Here is a 20,492-nt window from a genome sequence, read left to right as displayed (position 1 = left end):
TTCCTTTTTAAGCAAATTTGATCTATTTTGGAAGTAAAGACCTATCTCTCCAGGAAATTCTGTCTCCTTCCTTCAAATACTCAGTTCAAAACACTTCAGAAGATCTGAGAATTCATTTTAGAATGTGTTGATCTCTGCGAACATCGTGCTCCTTGAGTGCAGAGCCCATTCCTCCTTCATTACATGCTCAGTGATATTGGGGAGACTTCCTCTAATCCTTTCTCCTGCACACAGCACAGTGTGAAGCTCTTTTCGTAGAGGGCGCTGTAGAGGAGGGGCCTCTCCTACGGTTTCCGGCTCCTGCGTAGGGGTCAGCCGAGCGCATGCATCCTGTGGGTGCCGCCCCAGCCCTGTGCCCAGAGCTCTTGGCCCTCGGTGACCCTGCAGCCCCGGCTGGCAGTAACCTTCCCACGCTCTCTTGAGATGGACACCGGGGCTCCAAAGGCTTCCTGCCCCTCTCCGTGCTCCATCCCCTGGGCAGACTCTCACCTGGACTGTTCACAGCCCACCTGCCACCCAGAGGCTCCCACTGAGGCCTGGAGGGCTGCTTCCAGCTTGCCCGGTGACTGCAGACGGGCTCTGGCCTGGACAAACCAGCCAGCTTTTCGGCCACCCAGGGAGCTGAACCAGCTTTTCCAATGAGGTCTGTGCATCATCCTGGGGAAAGTCTGCCCTTCGGTTTATTCTTGCTTGATGTTCTCCTTCAAGCTTAGAGTTCCGTGTAGGTTCTTCTTCTATCTTATTGTCTTATATAGGTTAATAATCCTGTTAAACGCCCTCTGTTTGGCTGACTGTGTGGTTTCTGTTTCCCGACTGGACTCAGGCAGACACACGTGCCTCTTTTTGACTGTCCTCGGGGACCTGTGAACTTTGCGAATTTACTTCTGCTTGTAAGTCACAGGCATGGAGTTGATCTGATTTGCTGTGGGGTGTAGCTCGGCCTCCAAGAGCTTAGATCTGACGTTCTTCTTTGCCAAAACCATTCCCAGGAGCCGTTCCCTGCCTCCCTTTGGATGCATTGCACCTCCCCTTCACTGGGGCGTCTTGTTCAGGGGTAAACGAGAGGCATACTGCTAATCATTAAGCCCGGACAGGTGAAAACTGGGGGTGGCTCAGGCTTCCCGCTGATCATTTTCCATTTGCGCCAGGCAGTGACTCACCAGTCGGCTCTGCTGGACTCCTCCCCAGGCCTGGCCTCTGATGACAGGCCACATGTGTCTTCCCACTTCTTCCCCACCCCCAGGGTCCTTTTGATCCTCCTTTGTCTTCTGTGTTGGGTATTATCCCTCACTTTCAGCTGATTCCTGCTCTGAGAGACGGTGATGGGAAAGGCCCCTTGTTCAGCTTCCTTCACTTAACTTGTGCTGCGTCTTCCCAAGAGGCTTGTTTTCTTCTATTTGTGATTTTTACTGAACCATCCCTATGGGGCTTCTTCTACACCTTTGTCGCCCTGCTTCTCACCTTGCATAGAACCATCTTTCCCATTTCCCAGGAAATCCAGATTATCCTGTAAGGACTCCTTTGCCTTCCCTCCTTCTTGGCTCAAAGGGTGATTTCCTGCTCATGTTCCACCTGCAGAAGACAAGTGTAGCCTTGCTAAGCCTGACGCTCCCCTCCAGGGCTTCTGTGTCACAGCCTCGGGGCTCGTGCCCAGTGTCACACCTTCTGCAGTCTCCTTTCTTGTGCATCCTAGTTCACAGACAGCCCGTGAACTTTAAAACAAAAACTGTTTCCCTTTTGAGGCACAAAAAATTGTTCCTCCTCCTTCACTGAAAAACCTTTCCCACATTTGATGGGTGCATGGGGTTTCTGCTTGTTCCCCGTGCACCCTCTACTACCACCTGGTCTCTGGACCCTTGACTGGCCCTGCACTCGATTGTCCCTGTCTGTGTTCAGACCCTCCTTACCTCTCCTTAGGCTGTGCTTTCTCCAGGCCATCCTGCACAGCCTTGCTCCATCCATCTTCCTAAACCCACATCATCTCCTTCCACACCTCTGCCCCAGCTCTCCCTGGCCTGCCTGAAAGGCCAGAATCCTTAGGTGGCCACTTGCCATCATTCTGCTCCAGTGACAACCTGCCTTCCCCGCTTTATCCTGTAGATGCTCTGCTCTTTCCTATTTCCTGTTTACCTCCGTGCATGTTGCTGTCTTACCTTCTTCAAGACTCAGCTTTAATGAACGCCTCTCTGAACCAAGAAGAACTAATGTATTTCTCTCTTTGACCACAGCCTCATAAAATTTTGTCTATGTTGCTCAACACCTTTTTTAAAATATAATGAGCTTAATGGAGGTAAAATTTACATATAAGAAAATGCCCTTAGTTGAAGTGTATAGTTCAATGAATTGTAACTCATGTAACTACCTTTCCATCTTTCCAAATGACATGCAAAGTTTCTAATTCCCCCCAAATTAATCTTGTCATGTTTGTTAACAATGTCCCCAACCATAGTCTGTTTTCTGTCTCTAGTCTCTATGGATTAGTTTCACCAATTTCAGAATTTTATATAAATGGAATTCTGCTTTTTTCACTTGATATAATGTTTTTAAGATCCATCCACATGGTTGCATGTATCATAGTTCATTCCTTTCATTTTTTTGTAGTATTTTCTTGTCTGGACAGACCATAAAAGGTTAATTGTCCTTAACCTATTGATGAAAACTGGTCATTCACACTTTGGAGCTGTTAGGAATAAGACTGCTATGGTCATTCACGTGCACGTCTCATTGTGGACATACGTCTTTATTTATCTTGGGTAAATACCTAGGTGTGGAATTGCTGAGTGGAATAGTAAGGGTGTTTAACTTTTTGACCCATGGGTTACTTCAAAGTGTGTTGTTTAATTTCCAAACATTTGGGGATTTTCCAAATATCTTTAAATTATTAGTTTGATTCCGTTGTCAGAAAACATATTCTATGTGATTTCAATCTTTTAAAATCAGAGACTTGTTTGAGGCCTAGTATGCAGGCTTTATCTTGGTGAATGTTCCGTGTACACTTGAGAAGAATATGTATGCTGCGTTGATGGCCTGTTTTGTACATGTCAGTTAGACTGTCGGTTGATAGTGTTCTTCAGATCTTCTATATCCTTCCCGAAGCTGTGTCTACTTGCTCTATTTTACTTACTGCGATAGGAGAGTTGAAGTCTCCTCTTCCAATTATGGATTTATTTATTTTCCTTTCGTTTCTGCCAGTTTTTGCTTTATGTGTTTTGAAGTAGGATGTAGGATCATGTTTCTTGAACTGACTCCTTTTTCATTACTAAATGCCCCCCTTTTTATTTCTGGTATTCCTTATCGTGAAGTCTACTTGGTCTGACATTAAAATATCTTCCTTTCTTATTATTAGGGTTCTTGTAGTGTATCCTGTACCATCTTCTAGTTTTAACCTATATGTCTCTTTATTCTTTAAGTATGTTTTCTATGGACAGCAAGCTGGGTTTTGCTTTTTTCTCCTATACAACAATTTCTGCCTTTTGAATTAGGGTGTTCCTCCCACTGACATGTATTAAAGTTAACTTTAATGTAATTTTGGATATGGGTTAAATCTTCTGCCTTGCCGTTTGTTTTCTATTTGTTCTGTCTGTCCTTTTTCCTTTTCAGGATTGTTTGATCTCTACTAGTGGCTTATTGGCTATGCCTCTATTTAAAACGTTTTTTTTATAGTGGCTGCTTTAGGATTTACAATGGTTTTTTAATGCATCACAGGTTACCTTTAAGTAATATCTTATTGCTTCACATATATTGTCAGAACCATGCACGATGTATTTACATGTCTCCTCTCCTGTTCTTTGTGTCCTGTTGTCATACATTTTACTTTTCTGTATGAATTTAACTCCACAATACATGATCATTGTTTTAAACAGTTTTAAAATAAATAAAAAAGTAAGAAAGTTCTTGAATATTTGCTGACGTATTTATTGTTTCTAGCATTCTCCACTCTTTTCTGTAGATCCAAGGTATCATCTAGTATGTTTTTCCTTCTGCCAGAAGAGATTCCTTTTGTATTCCTTATTACAGCGCAGGTCTGTTTATCAACAAATTCACTCAGCTTTTATTTTCTGAAGTAATTTATTTTTCCATGATGTTTGCAAGGTATTTGCTGGAAATAGAATTCTGGTTTAATAGTTTTCCAAGGGATTTAAGGATGTCCCACTGCCTTTTGGTTTGCACTGTACTGTAGTATAAAGAGGTCTGTATTTATTCTTATTTTCTCGTATATATGTAAGGTGTCATTTTCCTCTGGTCACTTAAAAATTTTTTTTTCTTTCTCTTGATTTCCAAGTACCTGGTTTTCTGCATGTGTGTGTGCGCGTGCATGCGCGTGCGTGCGTGTGTGTGTGCGCGTGTGCATGTGTGTGTGTGCGCGGGCGCGCGCACTACTTAGGGTTTGTTGAGCTCCTTAAACTTGGGTACATTAGAACTTGCAGGTATGCTAGATCACTTGACATTTTAGATGGGTCACTGAGACCTTTCAACTTCAACCTCTGTCTCAGCTTAATGATATTTCCGTATCTGCTTGGGCTCTTCCTGCCTATGATGCTCGGATTTGAGAATTTCCTCCTGGTGGAAAGGCAGGTAACAGTTGTAGGCTTAGTTGGAATCATAACAGATTTCCTTTATCAACCCTGATTCGGCGCCGCCAGTCCTTCTCTTCAGTGGCTTGTCTTCCGAACAGAGGGCAAACATTTACAACTTCCTCGATCTGCTCTGCAGACCTGAACATCGACTAGAGGCATTGTTTGTGGAAAGGTGACTTAGGGGTTGGAGGGCTGAAGGTACGGTGGAATAGGAGAATATGGACATGACCAATTAAACAGCGTGGTGGTGTTGCCAGGGCACATTCTACATAGCACAATAGCAAAGGATATTAGATAAGGTCAGTTCAATCAAAACAGAAAACGAGCCAGTTAACTTAATCAAAAACTCTTCTGCAGAGGTAAAATAATACAATTTGCAAGTAAAAACAAGAGGCAGAAACAGAAAAAGGCAAGCAAGCAAAACAAAGCCAAGGATGTGTTAGAGCAAAGAAGCTGCCAAAGGATTATTGGAGTCTCAAAAATTATGTATTTTTAAGAGTATTAAATATTTTTGAAAAAATTTCTATTTCCTCTCCTAGAGTCTCTGTAGAAGTTGATACTGTAGCAATACTATGAATTTACTGACTCTAGGCCAGGTCACTAGATGTTCTCGGTCCCCTTTCCTTTCTTTGTTCTTACGGAGAAAATAAATACAGATACCTTTGCTCTTTACAAGTGGGAAGGGGGCAAGCGAGAGCCTCCAGGGCCAGCGCTCATGTTTCACATGTGCTCATTTTTGAGGTAAGTGGACACACATTCGTGATCCGCCACTAACCTGGAGGCTAGGCTGTTTTCATTTTGATTTGGCTTTTCTTAGTGTATTTATTTAATTTATAATACAGCTCCTTTGGAAAAATCCCAAAGCTATGTTTCTTTAAGATAGGTATTTGTATACATATAAAGATACATAAATCTCAAGATAATATTGGACATTTTAACGTATGCCTTTATTCCTTTCCTTGAACTTTTTCATCTTCCTTATCCATGTAAGATACCCACACATTTCCCTCTGCTTCAGAGGAAGATTATGGCAGAACAGGACACAGAAATATCTTCCCAGTAATTCTAAATTATTTTTCTCAATGTTTCGTGATTACAGTGGGATAGGGTATCAGGGTATGAACAGAAAATCCTGATAAAACAGGCGTGGGAAAGAATTCTTCCAGACTAAGACAAGACTTTTCTACTGGGGGAGAAATTTCTGAGTTTTAAGAGCAGAGGAGCCGGTCCCCTTGTTTCCAACAGCACTACCGGAGAGCTGGTAAGGTCCCAGAGAGTAGGACTCTGTGACCCTCTTGGGCAGCAAGTCATGGGAAACTGTAACAAAACTCCCATATTAATTGTGGCACAGTAATATCTGAAGGGACACTGGATATGAAGAGCTTATGTAGGAAGTGATGTGAATAGTTTAGCAGTAATCTGTGTGGCTTAATGAATGAGCACCAGGGGCCCCAGTTTAAGAGCTCAAACCCCAGGGACTGGGGGAAGAAACCAGGAAAAACTACAGCTACATTTCCCCCACCATAGAGTGGAATGATGCTCAGAGTTATACTTAGGCTAACCAATAGAAAATAAAGTGATATTTCTTGCCCACTGACCTTACAGTTTAAGGTTTACATCTATTACCTGGGGGATATATGTGGGATTTGTGTGGGATCGTCAAGAATTCTGTGCACTCCAGATAAATTATAACCTCCACCACAGGAGCCAGTGGATTTTGAGATGGTTGCTGTGAGTGTATTGGAATATTTGTCTGAAGTCTCGAGATGGACTTAAAATTCAATACTGACTTCTGAAATTCCTGTGGATTATAATGAGCTCAGGTTGAAGGATGATGACAGAATGATTTATTGTCTGTAAGTGGACAATACAGTGGTTGGCAGGTGGAGGAAAGTGAGGGTAAAAGCAGCCTTGTGAGAACTTGCTGAGAAGATTCATTTCTGTTAGTTCCAGAGAAATAACTAGAAATGGACAAAAGTGGAAAGTTGCCTCAAGGGTCTCAGATTCTGAATTGCAACCGCAGTACCTGCAGCTTCCACAGCAGTGTCAGTCTGACATCCTGGGGAAAGGACACTGGCCTGGGGAAATTTCAGCTCAAAAATGTGAATCTGACTCACAGTGCGCAGTGTTTGATAGATGCAAAATTGTATGTTCTGCTCTGCATTTCAGACTTTCAAAGTACTGGAGCTGGTAAAGAAGAGGCAGGAAGTGGGGGTGTTTTCTCACCACTTTGATCAAGGGGAGCCTGACAGAGATAATGTAATCAGCAGCATAAGCCTGGATCAGGTGAGCTAAACAGAGATGGGGCTGTTGAGATACCCTAGCACCTTTACAGCTTTTGGAAAGCCAAGCAAAAGCACCTTTCTGTTGGGCCTGAAAGCCAGCTGCTAAGGCAAAGACCCCTGGGTCCCCCTACACACGTGAAAGAAGAGAGAAGCTTAGCTATTTGCACAGGTGATATGAATGCATATCTAGAAACCCAAGCACCTTATGTGAAAAAACAAGGAACTACTTGAATTTACAAGGGAATTTTGTCATGTAGAAAAGATAGGTACATGCCGCAAAGGACACCATGAACAAAACAAAAGGGTGACCTACAGCGTGGGAGAGTATATTTGTAAATGATACATCCAATATGGGGTAATATCCAAAATAGATAAATAGCTCATGTGAGAACTCAACACCAAAAAACCAAATAACCCACTTAAAAAAATGGGCAGAGAGCCTCAAAAGACATTTTTCCAAAGAAGACATACAGATGGTGTGGGGGAAAATTGGAAGTTCCCATGGCCAGGATCCTCCCCTGACCCTAAACTACTCGATGATGTAACTGGTCTCCTGCTGGGCTACTGCTTCCACACCCTAGGCAATAAGCTATTACTGACTGAGTCACTATATAAAGAGCTCTGCCCAGTGCTCTGGGCGGAGGCAGAGATGAGGGAGGATTACGGACCTACAGGCTGTTGGATGCAGGTGTAATTCTAGTGCTTGACCTATTGCCAGGAGAACAAAGCCGGCTAATAAACCCTTTCACCCCAAGAACATTCCATTATCATTCCTTGGTCTCACTGAATCTATAGTGAACTTGCCCGGGGATGAAACCAATTGGCAAGACAGATGGCCAACAGGTACGGGAAAGATGCTCCACTTCACTAACCATCAGGCAAATGCAAATTGAAACCACAGTAGGATATCTTCTCACACCAGTTAGAATGGCCACTATCTGAAAGACAAGAAATAACAAGTGTTGGCGAGGATGAGGAGAAAGGGAACCCTCGTACACTGTTGGTGGGAAGGTAAATTGGTCCAGCCACTGTGGAAAGAAGAATGGAGGTTACTCAAAAAACTAAAATTAGAAATACCATACAATCCAGTAATTCACTTCTAGGGATTTACCCAAAGAAAACAAAATCTCTGATTTGGAAAGATATAGGCACCCCTAAGTTTACACTGCATTGTTTACAATAGCCAAGATACGGAAGCAACCAAAGTGCCCATCAGTAGAAGAAGTGGTACATATATACAATGCAATATTAGTCAGCTAGAAAAAACAAACCCTGCCATTTGCAACAACGTGGATGTACTTAGATGCTAGGTGAAATGAGCCAGATGGAGAAAGACAAATGCCATATGATTTCACTTACATGTGGAATCTAAAAACAAAACAAAATGAACAAAATAGCAAAAGACTCACAGACACTGAGAAGTAACTGGTGGTTACCGCAGGGGAGGGGTTGGAGTGGGTAGGTGAACAGGTGAAGGGGATAAATAGGCATGAAATTTTAAACATAACATAAACTAGTCATGGGGATGAAAGTTCAGCACAGAGATTATAGTTAATAGTTTTGCAACATCTTTCTATGTTGACAGTAACTACACTAGTTGGGGTGAGTATTGAATAATGTATATAACTGTTGAATTGCTGTTGTATACTTGAAACCAATATAATATTGTATATCAACTATACTTCAATAAAAAATATTTTAAAAAAGGAAAGATAAGTACATGAAAACCGAAGTTCTGTCAGCAATAACCAACTAGAAATAGAAATGGAAATAAATAGTTCACTGAAAGAGGTGACAAAAATATAAAATACTTAGGAATAAGTTTCACAAGAACGGTACAGATAACCATATGAAGAAAACCACACAGTCCTCTGAAGGACAAAGACCTGTGTTGAATTAATGGAAAATACACCCTATTCTTGGTTTAGAAGATTTAATATAATCAAATATTAATAAACTCTCAAGGTAAATAAGTGAAATTCTAAGTAGCATTAAAATGGTCAAAAAATATGAGAACAATAGTGGGGGGTATGAGATCTGCCATACTACATATTGAAGCTCAGAGCCACTGTCATCAAAATACTATGGTGTTTTGGGGAGATAGTTTCAGTGCTAAGTGTACAGACTTGCAATGAGTAGTAAATAGGTCCGAGAGATCTAATACACAGTATGGTGTCTATAGACAACTCAATTGTATTAGAATCATGAAATTTGCCAAGAGATGAGACTTTAGTTATTCCAGCCACTATAAAGAAATGATAATTATGTGATGTGATAGAGGTGCTTTTATTATTGCTACAATCGCAATCATGTCACAGTACATAAATATGTCAAATAGGTTGCATACCTTCCATTTATACAATGTTGTATGTCAAACATATTTCAATAAAAATAAAACAAAGCAAGTGGAAAGCTAAGGAAAAAATACTATTATAACAAAATTGATAAATATTTGAATAGATCAAAACAGAAAGATAAGAAATCGATCTCAATATATATGGGAATTATTTATGTATGAAATGTTATTTCATATAGCTGAAGAAGAAGAAGTAATGAGTGGGCTGGGTAGCCATTCAAAAAAAATAATAGTATTAGAACTCTACCTCATGGCATAAATGTAAATAAATTCCAGATATATTAAAGATGGAGATTTTGAAGTTTTTTTTTCCAGAAAATAGGAGCTCAGAAACTATCAAATAAAATATACATGTTAAAAAAAGTAGAAATTTTGTATGGCAATAGATGGCATAGAACAACTATAGCTCAGGAAAGATACCTATATTGCAAATTACAGATAGTGTTATCATATATTAATAATGAGGAAGGTCTCTTACAAATTAATAAGGAAAAGTTTAATACTCAAACTGTAATTGGGCAAAAATTGGGTAACTCATAAAGAGAAAATCCAAAATGGCTAACAATCATACGTCAGCATCCTCATTATAGTCTTGGAAATACAAATTAAAGTAAAAATAAAATACCCACTCTAGCTTATCAAATTGGCAACAATGAAGGAGAATAATACATGAGTTTTTAAAACAGCCCTTTGGGAAGCTGTTTGACAATAATCTCTTCACATGAAAAACCCCCAGACTTCTCACCTCAGAAATCCTACTCTAGGTACGATATTTTATTATAATACAGGTACTAGAATGTGAGGGTGTATGGGGAAGGGTGATTGTTGCAGCTTTTCACATATGGATGTAGGTACCTATGTATTTTGTGGTGGCCAAAAAACTGAAAACAGGCATTCATTAGGTGTAGCTGCTGAAAGCAGAAAGAGTCAAAACAACATGGACTGAACAAAATAAGTTTATTTTTCTCTCACCTGCTAGCAGCCCAGAGGTGGGCACTCAAACGTAGATCCGTGAGGTTGGGAGAGAGCCGCACCTCCTTCCTCCCGCTAACGCCTCCACTACTGCCACGCTTCGACAGGAAGTGCTAAAATGTTATCCTTTACGATGGCTTTGTGGGCAACAGGGTGGAGGACGGGAAGGAGAACCCCTGCCTTCTTCCTGCTTTAAGGGGCGTTCTCAGAGGTAAGAAACCACCAACTCAAGCCTCCTGTGGCTTCGTGGTAAGTAGTCGCAGGAGCCCCCCGAGCATGCAGGTGAGGCTGGGGTCCATAGGACATAGCTCAGTGATAGGGTGCCTTTGCCAAGTGTCAGGTTTTGTTACTAATGAATCTGGGGAGGCAGCTGGGGGTCTCACTACTGGCGAATCACAGAAAAATGGGCAGTTATTGAGGAAATCAGGGTAGATCTATGAAAGTTGGCTTGGAGGAATAACAGCCTTATGCAGCTTTGTTAAAAAAAAAACCCAACATTCACTGATTGAATGGGAAGCTCTGATTGGCTCTATTAAGCAATTCATGAATCTAACACTGCTCGGAGGACTTGTGCAAAAGGTAAGGTTGTTTCAGACACAGGAGGGTGGGGCAGGAAGGCAGGGGCAAAAGGAAAGGGATTGTGTCAGGCAAGACCACCTTCCCTCAAAGGAAGAACAGGGGGTTCAACATGGTTCTTTTGTGGGGGATGGAGGGCACTCAGATGACAGATGACCTCATTGGTGCTGAATGGAAAATTCCTGGTGGACCAAGACCAAATTCCTGTGGGAGGTTGAAACTGCAATGAGACCAGGCAGTGAGCCCAGTCGGTGACCTGGCCCGGCACTGGGTCTTGGACTTGTGGCTTTCCTTTTTAACATAAGAATCCCTAACTAGCTTATTTCCTTAAAGTTTTCATTTCTTTCTTCACAAGAAGGCTGTGACTACTATCTATTTGTAAAGAACCCTAAGAGACCTCTTAACAGTGAAAACATGAAATGCTAAGAAATATTGTGTCATCATTTATTTGGCTGTGTTTTCCCTTCTGTCTTGCCAACGGGTTTCAGCCCCGGGCAAGATCACTGTGGATTCAGTGAGACCGAGGAATGACAATGGAACATTCCTGGGGTGAAAGGGTTTAGTACCCCGTTTGTTCTCCTGGCGATAGGTCAAGCACTAGAATTATGTCTGTAATCCTCCCTCATCTCTGCCTCTACCCAGAGCACTGGGCAGAGATCTTTATATAGTGACTCAGTCAATTATAGTGTATTGCCTATGGGTGTGGAAGCAGTAGCCCAGCAGCAGGCCAGTTACATCATCAAGGTGTTTAGGTTCAGGTGAGGATCCTGGCCATAGGAGCCTTCACTTTATCCACACTCCACCTCTCCAGGATTCTTGCCTCATAATCTACATGCTCTTAGTCTTCTGCAGTGGTCCCTGTGTGAGAAAGCTGCAGTATTGTAACCAGATTCCACAATAGCAACAGAGAATAACATGAAGATAGTAATAAAAATTAAGATATAACAAAATTTTGATACAGGTAACAAAAATTATAATAATCCTCAAGCCTGAGGAGGTTATTCCAGCTGTATTCAAAACCAGCTCTACTCAGATGAGCTCATGACTCACACTTAGTAGTGGTACAGACAGGGAGCTCCATGCACCCCAGTGAGTAGCACTTTTTTTGTTAGGGTGTGTGCTCAATCCACAAAGACCTTAAAGGTGATAAGACACATGTTTTAATGACACAACATAGGCAAATCTTGTCCATCGGGTAGGATGCACACAAGAGAGTGGTCCTGTGATAGGACTGTGGCAGGAAAGGGGTACCATCCAGGTCTAGTATACCATACCTTTACCCTTTTCCCCATGGGGGTTACTGAGGGGTCTATATATAGTGCTACTGAAGGTGCATACACTGGCCATAATGATAAAACAAAACTCCCTGGTAAAATTCTCCTACCTTCTAGCTCTTCAGCATATACTACTGTGATCTTTGAGGTTCACTCTGCTGTTACTCCAGGAATACACAGGCAGCCAGATTCCAGGCCTTGTCCCCAAGGTGCCACAAGGCCCAGCCATCATTAGTCCATGTGTCGAAATGTCCGAGTCCATGTCCATTCAATGGAGTCTCCAGGGTTCAGTGCAGTTGGTGCTGGCAGCAAGATGTTATTCTGGCGGCCAAACCTCGGCTTCAACGATTCTTCCTTGGTTTGTACTTGCAGTTCTACAGGGGAGGCAGCAATTTGCATTAGCATGTCTTCGGGGCTCAGGGCTCCCTTTCAGGGCTTCTTGTTCAAATGCTGTAGCACTGTCCATAAGCGGACCGACCATCTCCTCAGACTATTGGTGTCTGACTTCAGTCCAGACTTTAACAAACCATTGTTCCTCTCTATCATGCCTGCCACGGTAGGATTGTATGGCACATAAAACTTATATTTGATTCCCAACTGTTGCACCCATTCTTGTAGTTCATGTCTGGTAAAGGGGTGTCTTGATCACTCTCAGTTACCTGTGGTCAACCATAGGTGGCAAAGAGATGCTCCAGGCCTCTTTTGGTCGTCTGCTGGTCTGCACAATGGGTAGGAAAAGCAACCAGTAGTCCGGTAGCTGTATCCACACAAGTCATGGCATATTGGTACCCTTCTGACAGGGGCAGAGGTCCAATATAGTCTATCTGCCACGTGATGGGGGGTATCGGCCCCTTAGCTATTGTCCCATGTTGCTGCGGAGCTCAGTGTAAGTCCCTTTTAGAGCATATGACACACTCCTGCCAGGCTCTGCTGACTTCTTCAAAGGTCAAAGGCAAGCCCCACCAACAGGTTACAGCCCACATTGTCTGTTGCCCTACGTGCAGCAAATGCTGATGTAACCATTGGGCTGCATCAGAGGCAGGATTTCCTTCTAGCAAATGCACCTGGCCAATTCATCTGCTTCATCATTTCCTGGGGATGCCAGTGGCAAATGATCTGTCACATGATATACCATAACTGTTTTAGTCTGACCACAGGCCCATAAGTCTTGCCACAATTCTTGCCCCCAAAGGGGTCAGTGACCAACCAGCCAGTTGACATAGTACCAGGTTGGTGGCCACAGGGCCAAGCCCCAATAGACAGCCCAGCTGTCAGTGCAAACAACTAGTAGGGAGGGCTCCTGGTTGATCATAAGCCACACCGCCTGCAACTCTGCCCATTGACTGCTCTTCCCCTCACCATTGTCCATTCATATTGTCTCAGTCTTAGGATAGAAAGCTACAGCCCTCCATTTTGGGGGCTGCCCACAGCTGGAACCATCTGTATACCATGCATCTTTGGGTATACGGGCTCTTCCGTTCCGATAAGGATTCTCTGCTACTGATGGTTCTAAGTAAATTCTTCCTATTTTTCATTAGTATATGTCACTAGCCCCAGCAAGCGTTGGAGTTCCTCACTCAAGGGGCTACTAGAGAGGGCACTACGCTGCTCATAGTATGCACCCCACTTGGCCAGTGTGGGCATTTGTGCCACACCACTATTTGGCTTTTGGGTCCAGTCTCGTACCCGCCCCATGATGGGATAGGTGGTATTACCTTTATCGGGGCCATTCCAGCGATGGGTTCTGTAGCCAGCAAGGTGTAATACACAGCAGCCAATTGTTTTTCTACCAAGGTGTATTGTACCTCTGCCCCTTTCCAGAGTTGCGGCCAGAATCCAATACATTGGCAAGTTTGTTTAAGCTGCTTCCAGACACCCCAGCCATAACCGTCTTCAGGCACATGACATCCAGCTCACGGCCTTGATAGGTCCATCACACTCAAGGCCTACACGACCTTGACTGCCCGTTCTGCTGTAGTAAAGGCAGATGCACATGTGCCATCCCAGTCCCACCTGATGCCCTTTTGTACCAACCGGTATAAGGGCTTCAGAATTTGTGCCAAGTGTGGGATAAACACTCTCCAGTAGCCTAGAAGACCCAAAAACTCCTGTAGCAACACCACAATTGTAGGGGTAGAAAAGTTCTGGAATTACAGGTAATTCTGTAACCTTTTACTGATTGAAGAGGTCCTTGACAACATAATGCCACCTGGACCCAAAATGGCTCTGGTCCATCTTTGGACTCAGGACGTATGTGAGAAGGGTGGGCCTGAGTCTTGACTGCCTTGAGTCAACAATAAAAAATAAAAAATCAGAAGCATTTCGGGTCATGAGTACAGTGCTCCCTGGGCAGCTGCTCCCTCTGCTGGCAGATGGCCTCTCTGCAGGCACCACCGTAAATGCTTACCCCGCTGCAACTCTTAACAGGAATTTAAATGTACACAAAAGTAGGCTGAAGATCAGTGAATCTAATGGACCCATGAGGTCATGCCATTCTAGGCAGGGTGGAGCTTAAGCAAAGTTCCTTTCAAGGCTAGGGGTGATTGGGATCATAGATGAGGGCAGAGGTTGGCAATTTTTTTCTGTAGAAAAAAAAGCCAAAGAGTAGAAGGCCAAAGAGTATTTTAGCTTCGTGGGCCATATTGTCTCTGGTGCAAATTCTCAACTCAGCTGCAGTAGCACAAAAGCAGCCGCAGACCGTATGTGAGTGAACGAGTGTCTGTGTTCCAATAAAGCTTTATAGACACTGACATTAGCATTTCATATAAATTTTATGTGTCATGAAACATTGTTCTCTGATTTTTTTTCCAGCCATGTAAAAATGTTTTTTCTAAGCACACTGGACATTTAATGGGATTAGAGAACTACTTACCATTCCAGGTGTGATCCTGGTATTATTATGTTTGTCAACAAAAGACCAGGATGGTTGGAATTTGATTCAGAACATGGGTGGGAGTGTGGAAGAGAGGGCCGGGCCAATGGCGGTGGGTCCATTGGATTCACTGATATTCTGCTTACTTTTGTGTGTATTTAAATTTTCCATAATAAAGTTTAAAAAAAAGGGAAGCAGCAACATTTTTTCTATTAACTGCAACTGTTTTCAAGCTGCCATCCCCCCCAGAAGCATCACTTAATCCAAGAAAGACTGGAAGGCTGAGGACTCAAAATCCTGGACATGCTGCCATCTGGCAGCCTGGAGCTTCTTGCAGGCCAGTCACAGTCCTCCCATTCTGGTCTGTACACCACTGTCCAGAACCTCAGGCCAGCCAAGGACGTCAAACAGAAGAGTGGCTGGGAGATGCGGCTGGCCAAAGAGCCATAAATGTCATTCTTAGCTTATGGGCTTGGAATCAAAAAGACGTGTCAGGCTAGATTCAGACCGCAGGCTGTAGTTTGCCGTCCCCTGGAACTGTATCTACTGGCAGTTGTAGCTTTCCAGGCTACAGCTAATATGAAATATGAAGGGGATACTCCTTATTTCACCTGTTTTGGGTAGAAATTCCTCAAGATTTACAATTATTCTGGGCTATAATGGTTGGATGGCAGACTCATATGGACTCTACCCTTCAGGGGGGAATGTAGATGAACTTGCAAGCCTCTCTTATCTGTTTTGATATTGAATCCATGATTAGCATCAGGAGAGAAAACTCAGTCGAGTCAGCAGATTTAGAAATTTCTCAGACCAGTATTGAAAAGACGAATTACGCTCTACACAAGAATATAATTGAAAATTGAAAGCACTCTCTTGAGGACATGCTGCTAATGTTATATTAACATGACTATTTAAAAAAATTTAATTAAGATAGTTGACATGAATGTTCTTAAATCGACTTTTAATATTTCCTCTCTCTATAATTATTTGAAGTTACATATGAGAATATGAATCTGCACCCAGCTTGTTCTTCCCTTTTTGGTTCCAAGTATTCTTTATTTCATTCTTCAGAGTATCCACAGACAACAGTGTAAGATAAATTCTAGCTGAAATAAGCAGACGAAGAGAGGCAAGAAAGGGCTAGATAGTTTATTTGAATGCAAATTCCTGGGTAATGTTCTGCGGTCTGGCTGTCACAGGCTGGGGAAGTCACACCCGGTCAGGGAGGTGGGGGCTTATAAGGGGTTAGGAGGGGGTGGAGTGGGCAAGCTATCCTAGGGGGCGTGGAGAGGTATGATTGGCTAAAGGTGACATAATAGACAACTAGGGACTTTTTTCCTTCCAAGAGGGAGGAGACTGACATCCGGGTCTTAGTTGGCAAATCAGAAGGATGGAATTCAGGAAGAGCTGTCCCCTTTCCATATAAGGCATGAACCTTGGGGTCTGGTCTGTTCTCCCCCTATGGCATCTCTCTGTTCTGTTTGCATGTCCTTGTTTTCCCTTCCTCCAGCCTAACAAACAGAAGTTCTAAATCCTGTGCACATGGCAGTTCTCATTCATGGCATCTGTGACACCTTATTATTCTTTTAGTATAGATTTATTTATTTACTTGTTGGACTTCAGTTTCAGAGGGGATGAGAACTAATCCTACTCCCCAGCCCATGGCATATTAGCATCTTTGGGAAAGAATATTTTCTTGCTTAACTTACTGATTTATACCTTTATTTTCATGACCTAATTCATTTCCAATTTCATATATAGACAGCCGTTTAAAAGTATTTAATGGGTAACTTTCTGTTTATATATGTCCTTGTAAATTGTTTTGTATATATGCATTTTCAGTTTTCATAAGCGGCGTTTGATCTGTTTATCTATCTACCTAGCTATCTGCCTACCTTACTCTTTCTAACCTTTTCCCCTAAGCACTGTTGTAAGATTTACCTCTATTGCTATATATACATGTAATCTGTTGTTTCTAATTGCTGCATAATAGGATGTGTGTTCATCACATAGCATCTATCACTTCTATCAAGGGACTCAGTTTACCTTTGATACCCTGTAATGACTTGTTTCTTGATGGACATAAAAATATAAGGGCACTTTAAAGATAATAATCTTTAACAACAAAGGTACTGAGCATGTTTAATAAAAATTAGGAGATTAAAGACAAGGGACCTCCACCCATTCCTCAACACACAGTAGGAAGTAGCTGAGATTTGCGATGATGAAGGCATAGCTCCAATTACCAATAGATCTGGAATAAACTACTTTGATGGAGGCTGAATTTCTTATGTTTCCCTTACAGGATAGGAATTCACTCACTCTCGGGTTGTTGAGCAGCCGTGGACATGAACGTGTGGAAGAGCGGTGACACATCCCACACAAAGCAACAGTGGGTGGATGTCCCACTCCTGCCACCCATACAACCTCTGCCTCTTCTGCCACCACAGCAGCGCACTGTCTTGGATAACAAGGGGAGGTGGCTGTCTTTCCCAGGAACAGCTCATTATTCAGAGAAACTAAACATGAGAGCTTTGAGTGATCAAAACAAACCCGAAACTAGAAGCCAAAACAACAGGAAGCCCTACCCTGTGTGAGACAACAGAGGTGCCCATGCCCAGTGGCCCTGCGCGCACAGCAGGAGAGCAGGAGCATGGGGTCTCTGGCTCAGGTATGCTCATCTTGTGTCAGGACACATGTGCTATGTTATCTGGGTTTTGGGGTGGGTGGGTGTTTCCTTTTACTCCCTGAAGCAAGTCCTTTAATGCTTCTATCTTTTGGGTCCCATTTTTTCCCCCAAGTTTGCTACATATTATGGCTTCAGTGGGGCCAGATGTTCAAATCACCATGTCGGCTCATGCCCACTAAGCACACAGAAATTATTCATTTGTCCTTCCAGCGTAGGCCACAGAGAAGAGTGGCTGCTGAAACATGATGTCGATGGGTAGCTGTTGCCTTTCTGTCCACCACAGCATCTCAGCAAACCAGGATGCAGAAGGGGGAGGCAACCTCACTGCAGCCCTCTGTGACAGGCCATCCACAGGCTTCTAAATTTTAAATCCTAAATCAATAGTTCAAACACATGTAGATTCCACACGACAGGAGAGACAGGAAGATTTGTGGCTTTCTATTCTCTAGGTGTCTACTTCTGCTGTACTGACAGTTAAAGTCATGTGCAACTTCAAGATGAAAAGCATTAGCAGCTTCTTAGCAGAGGAAGGATCCCAGTCTTCTGGAGATTCAGTGAGATGGAACTGACTGAAGCTTCTGACCTGGCCTGCTGTCAGCTGGATCAAAGTCAATGAAAACCTTGCCGCACTCCAGCGTGCCTGCCCCGAATGTGACCCCGGCCATATCAAATATGAGCCTCATGGCTATTGGCTCACCACCACCATGTATTCACTGGAAGTTGTATTTTTTTTATTTTTTTATTTTTGCTATCATTAATCTACAATTACATGAAGGCTATCCCCCTCACCAAGTCCCCCCTCACACACCCCACTACAGTCACTGTCCATCAGTGTAGCAAGATGCTGTATAATCACCACCTGTCTTCTCTGTGTTGCACAGCCCTCCCCATACCCCCACACAAAACTATACATGCTAATCATAAGGCCCCCTTTCTTTTTCCCTGCCCTTATCCCTCCCTTCCCACCCATCCTCCCCAGTCCCTTTCCCTTTGGTAACTGTTAGTCCATTCTTGGGTTCTGTGATTCTGCTGCTGTTTTGTTCCTTCAGTTTTTCTTTGCTCTTATACTCCACATATGAGGGAAATCATTTGGTACTTGTCTTTCTCCACCTGGCTTATTGCACTGAGCAAAATACCCTCTAGCTCCATCCATGTTGTTGCAAATCATAGGATTTGTTTTCTTCTTATGGCTGAGTAATATTCCATTGTGCATATGTACCACATCTTCTTTACCTGTTCATCTACTGATGGACATTTAGGTTGCTTCCATTTCTTGGCTATTGTAAATAGTGCTGCGATAAACATAGGGGTGCATCTGTCTTTTTCAAACTGGGCTGCTGCATTCTTATGGTAAATTCCTAGAAGTGGAATTCCTGGGTCAAATGGTAAGTCTATTTTGAGCATTTTGAGGAACCTCCATATTGCTTTCCACAATGGTTGAACTAATTTACATTCCCACCAGCAGTGTAGGAGGGTTCCCCTTTCTCCACAACCTCTGGAAGTTGTATTTAAATAAAAATAACTTCTTTTATGCCTGCCCAGATGAGGAGGTTAGCACATTCATTACGTGGGAGCGAGGTGACATACCCAAGACAGCCTTTCGTATCTGCCACATTTTTGCTCAGGATGGTATTCAGCTCAGCATGGCACCCACAACGGTATTCAGTATCCGGCTCACTCTGCAGCTGCTCCATGCTCAGTTCTCGGTAGTTTTGCACTTGTTACCATTGTTTGCTTTCAAAGACTTGGAATTAGAAATGACTGGTGAATCGTAGCCTCAGTGAATATGTCTCATCTGTGTTCTGTTTGTATAGTAGGAGCATCTGGGCTCGTGATGGAAAAATGGAATCCTAGATCCCACAGTAAGTTTTAAACATAACTAGACTCTTTTCTCCTTCTTTTCCTTTCACCCAGCAGAAGCTAGTTCAATTATAGACAAAATGGAGAGATGATCATTTTCTTTGCAATTTGGCTACAACTTAAATGTAATCAACAGCTTTCTGGTTAGGATATGAAAGGATGCAGAAGATCTTTGCTCCCCTGGTAATAGCAACAGGTTTAGATATTATAAAACTTGTACTTAACTATGAAACTATTGAAGACAGGTGGGTGCAAGAAAACCCCAGGTGGACTGATTTTTGGCGAGAGGAGCCCTGTATACATGACTGTCTCGCCAATGGGTTTCGGCCCTGGACAAGTTCACTGTGGATTCAATGAGGTCAAAGAAATGACTGGAACATTCTTGGGGTGAAAGAGTTTATACCCAACCTTATTCTCATGGTGCTAAGTTAATCACTAGAATCCTGTCCACTCAGAGCGAGTCTACATGCAGCAAGGTGGTCTCTGCCTCTGGGCCTTTCTGACCTCACAAGCTGTCTCTGTCTCTATCCTCAGCACTGCCATCACTCCAGCCTTGTCTCTGCTCTCCTGTAGCCTTGCAGCCATGCCACCATGTCACCCAGAGCACTGGGTGGAGCTCTTATATACAGTCAATAATGATGTATTGCCCACATGTGTGTAGTGAGCTCACCAACCAGGGCCAGGTGACAATCCTGGCCATAGGAACCTTCACTTTACCCACAATTACTGACAAGCAAAGGCAGTTCCTGGAAGTGACAGTGGAGAAGAAAGCCTGCCAAGACTGAGATAGAAATGCCATTGACAATGGTGGGCACAGGCTGGAGACTGGAGTCTCAAAGACTCAAATGCAGCACAATTTACTTGACTAGCAATTCTCTGTGGCTTCCCACTCCTGTTTGGCTGGGGCAGTGAAAGCAGGGCTTAAATGCAGAAAGGACTGTAGTTTCATGCATCCAGTGGTGCGTAGAAACAAAGAGCCCTTCTACCACTGATTTAAAAGATGATGGTGAGGCCCAGGTCTCACCAGGCTC

At 43.1% G+C, this 20,492-nt stretch overlaps 1 long non-coding RNA gene across 1 annotated transcript; it reads left to right on the top strand.

Moving 5' to 3' along the window:
• The first annotated feature begins 6,756 nt into the window (after nt 1-6,756).
• On the top strand, nt 6,757-18,732 carry LOC140846213 (uncharacterized). The gene is made up of 3 exons (XR_012125166.1): nt 6,757-6,863; nt 17,218-17,583; nt 18,051-18,732. It is a non-coding gene; the product is annotated as an uncharacterized lncRNA (long non-coding RNA).
• Nucleotides 18,733-20,492: the final 1,760 nt, after the last annotated feature.

This window comes from Manis javanica, chromosome 14 (genome assembly GCF_040802235.1).
Source record: "Manis javanica isolate MJ-LG chromosome 14, MJ_LKY, whole genome shotgun sequence".
NCBI lineage: Eukaryota > Metazoa > Chordata > Mammalia > Pholidota > Manidae > Manis > Manis javanica.
The sequence above is the reverse complement of the archived record's forward strand: the minus strand, read 5'-3'. Positions and strand labels throughout refer to the sequence as shown.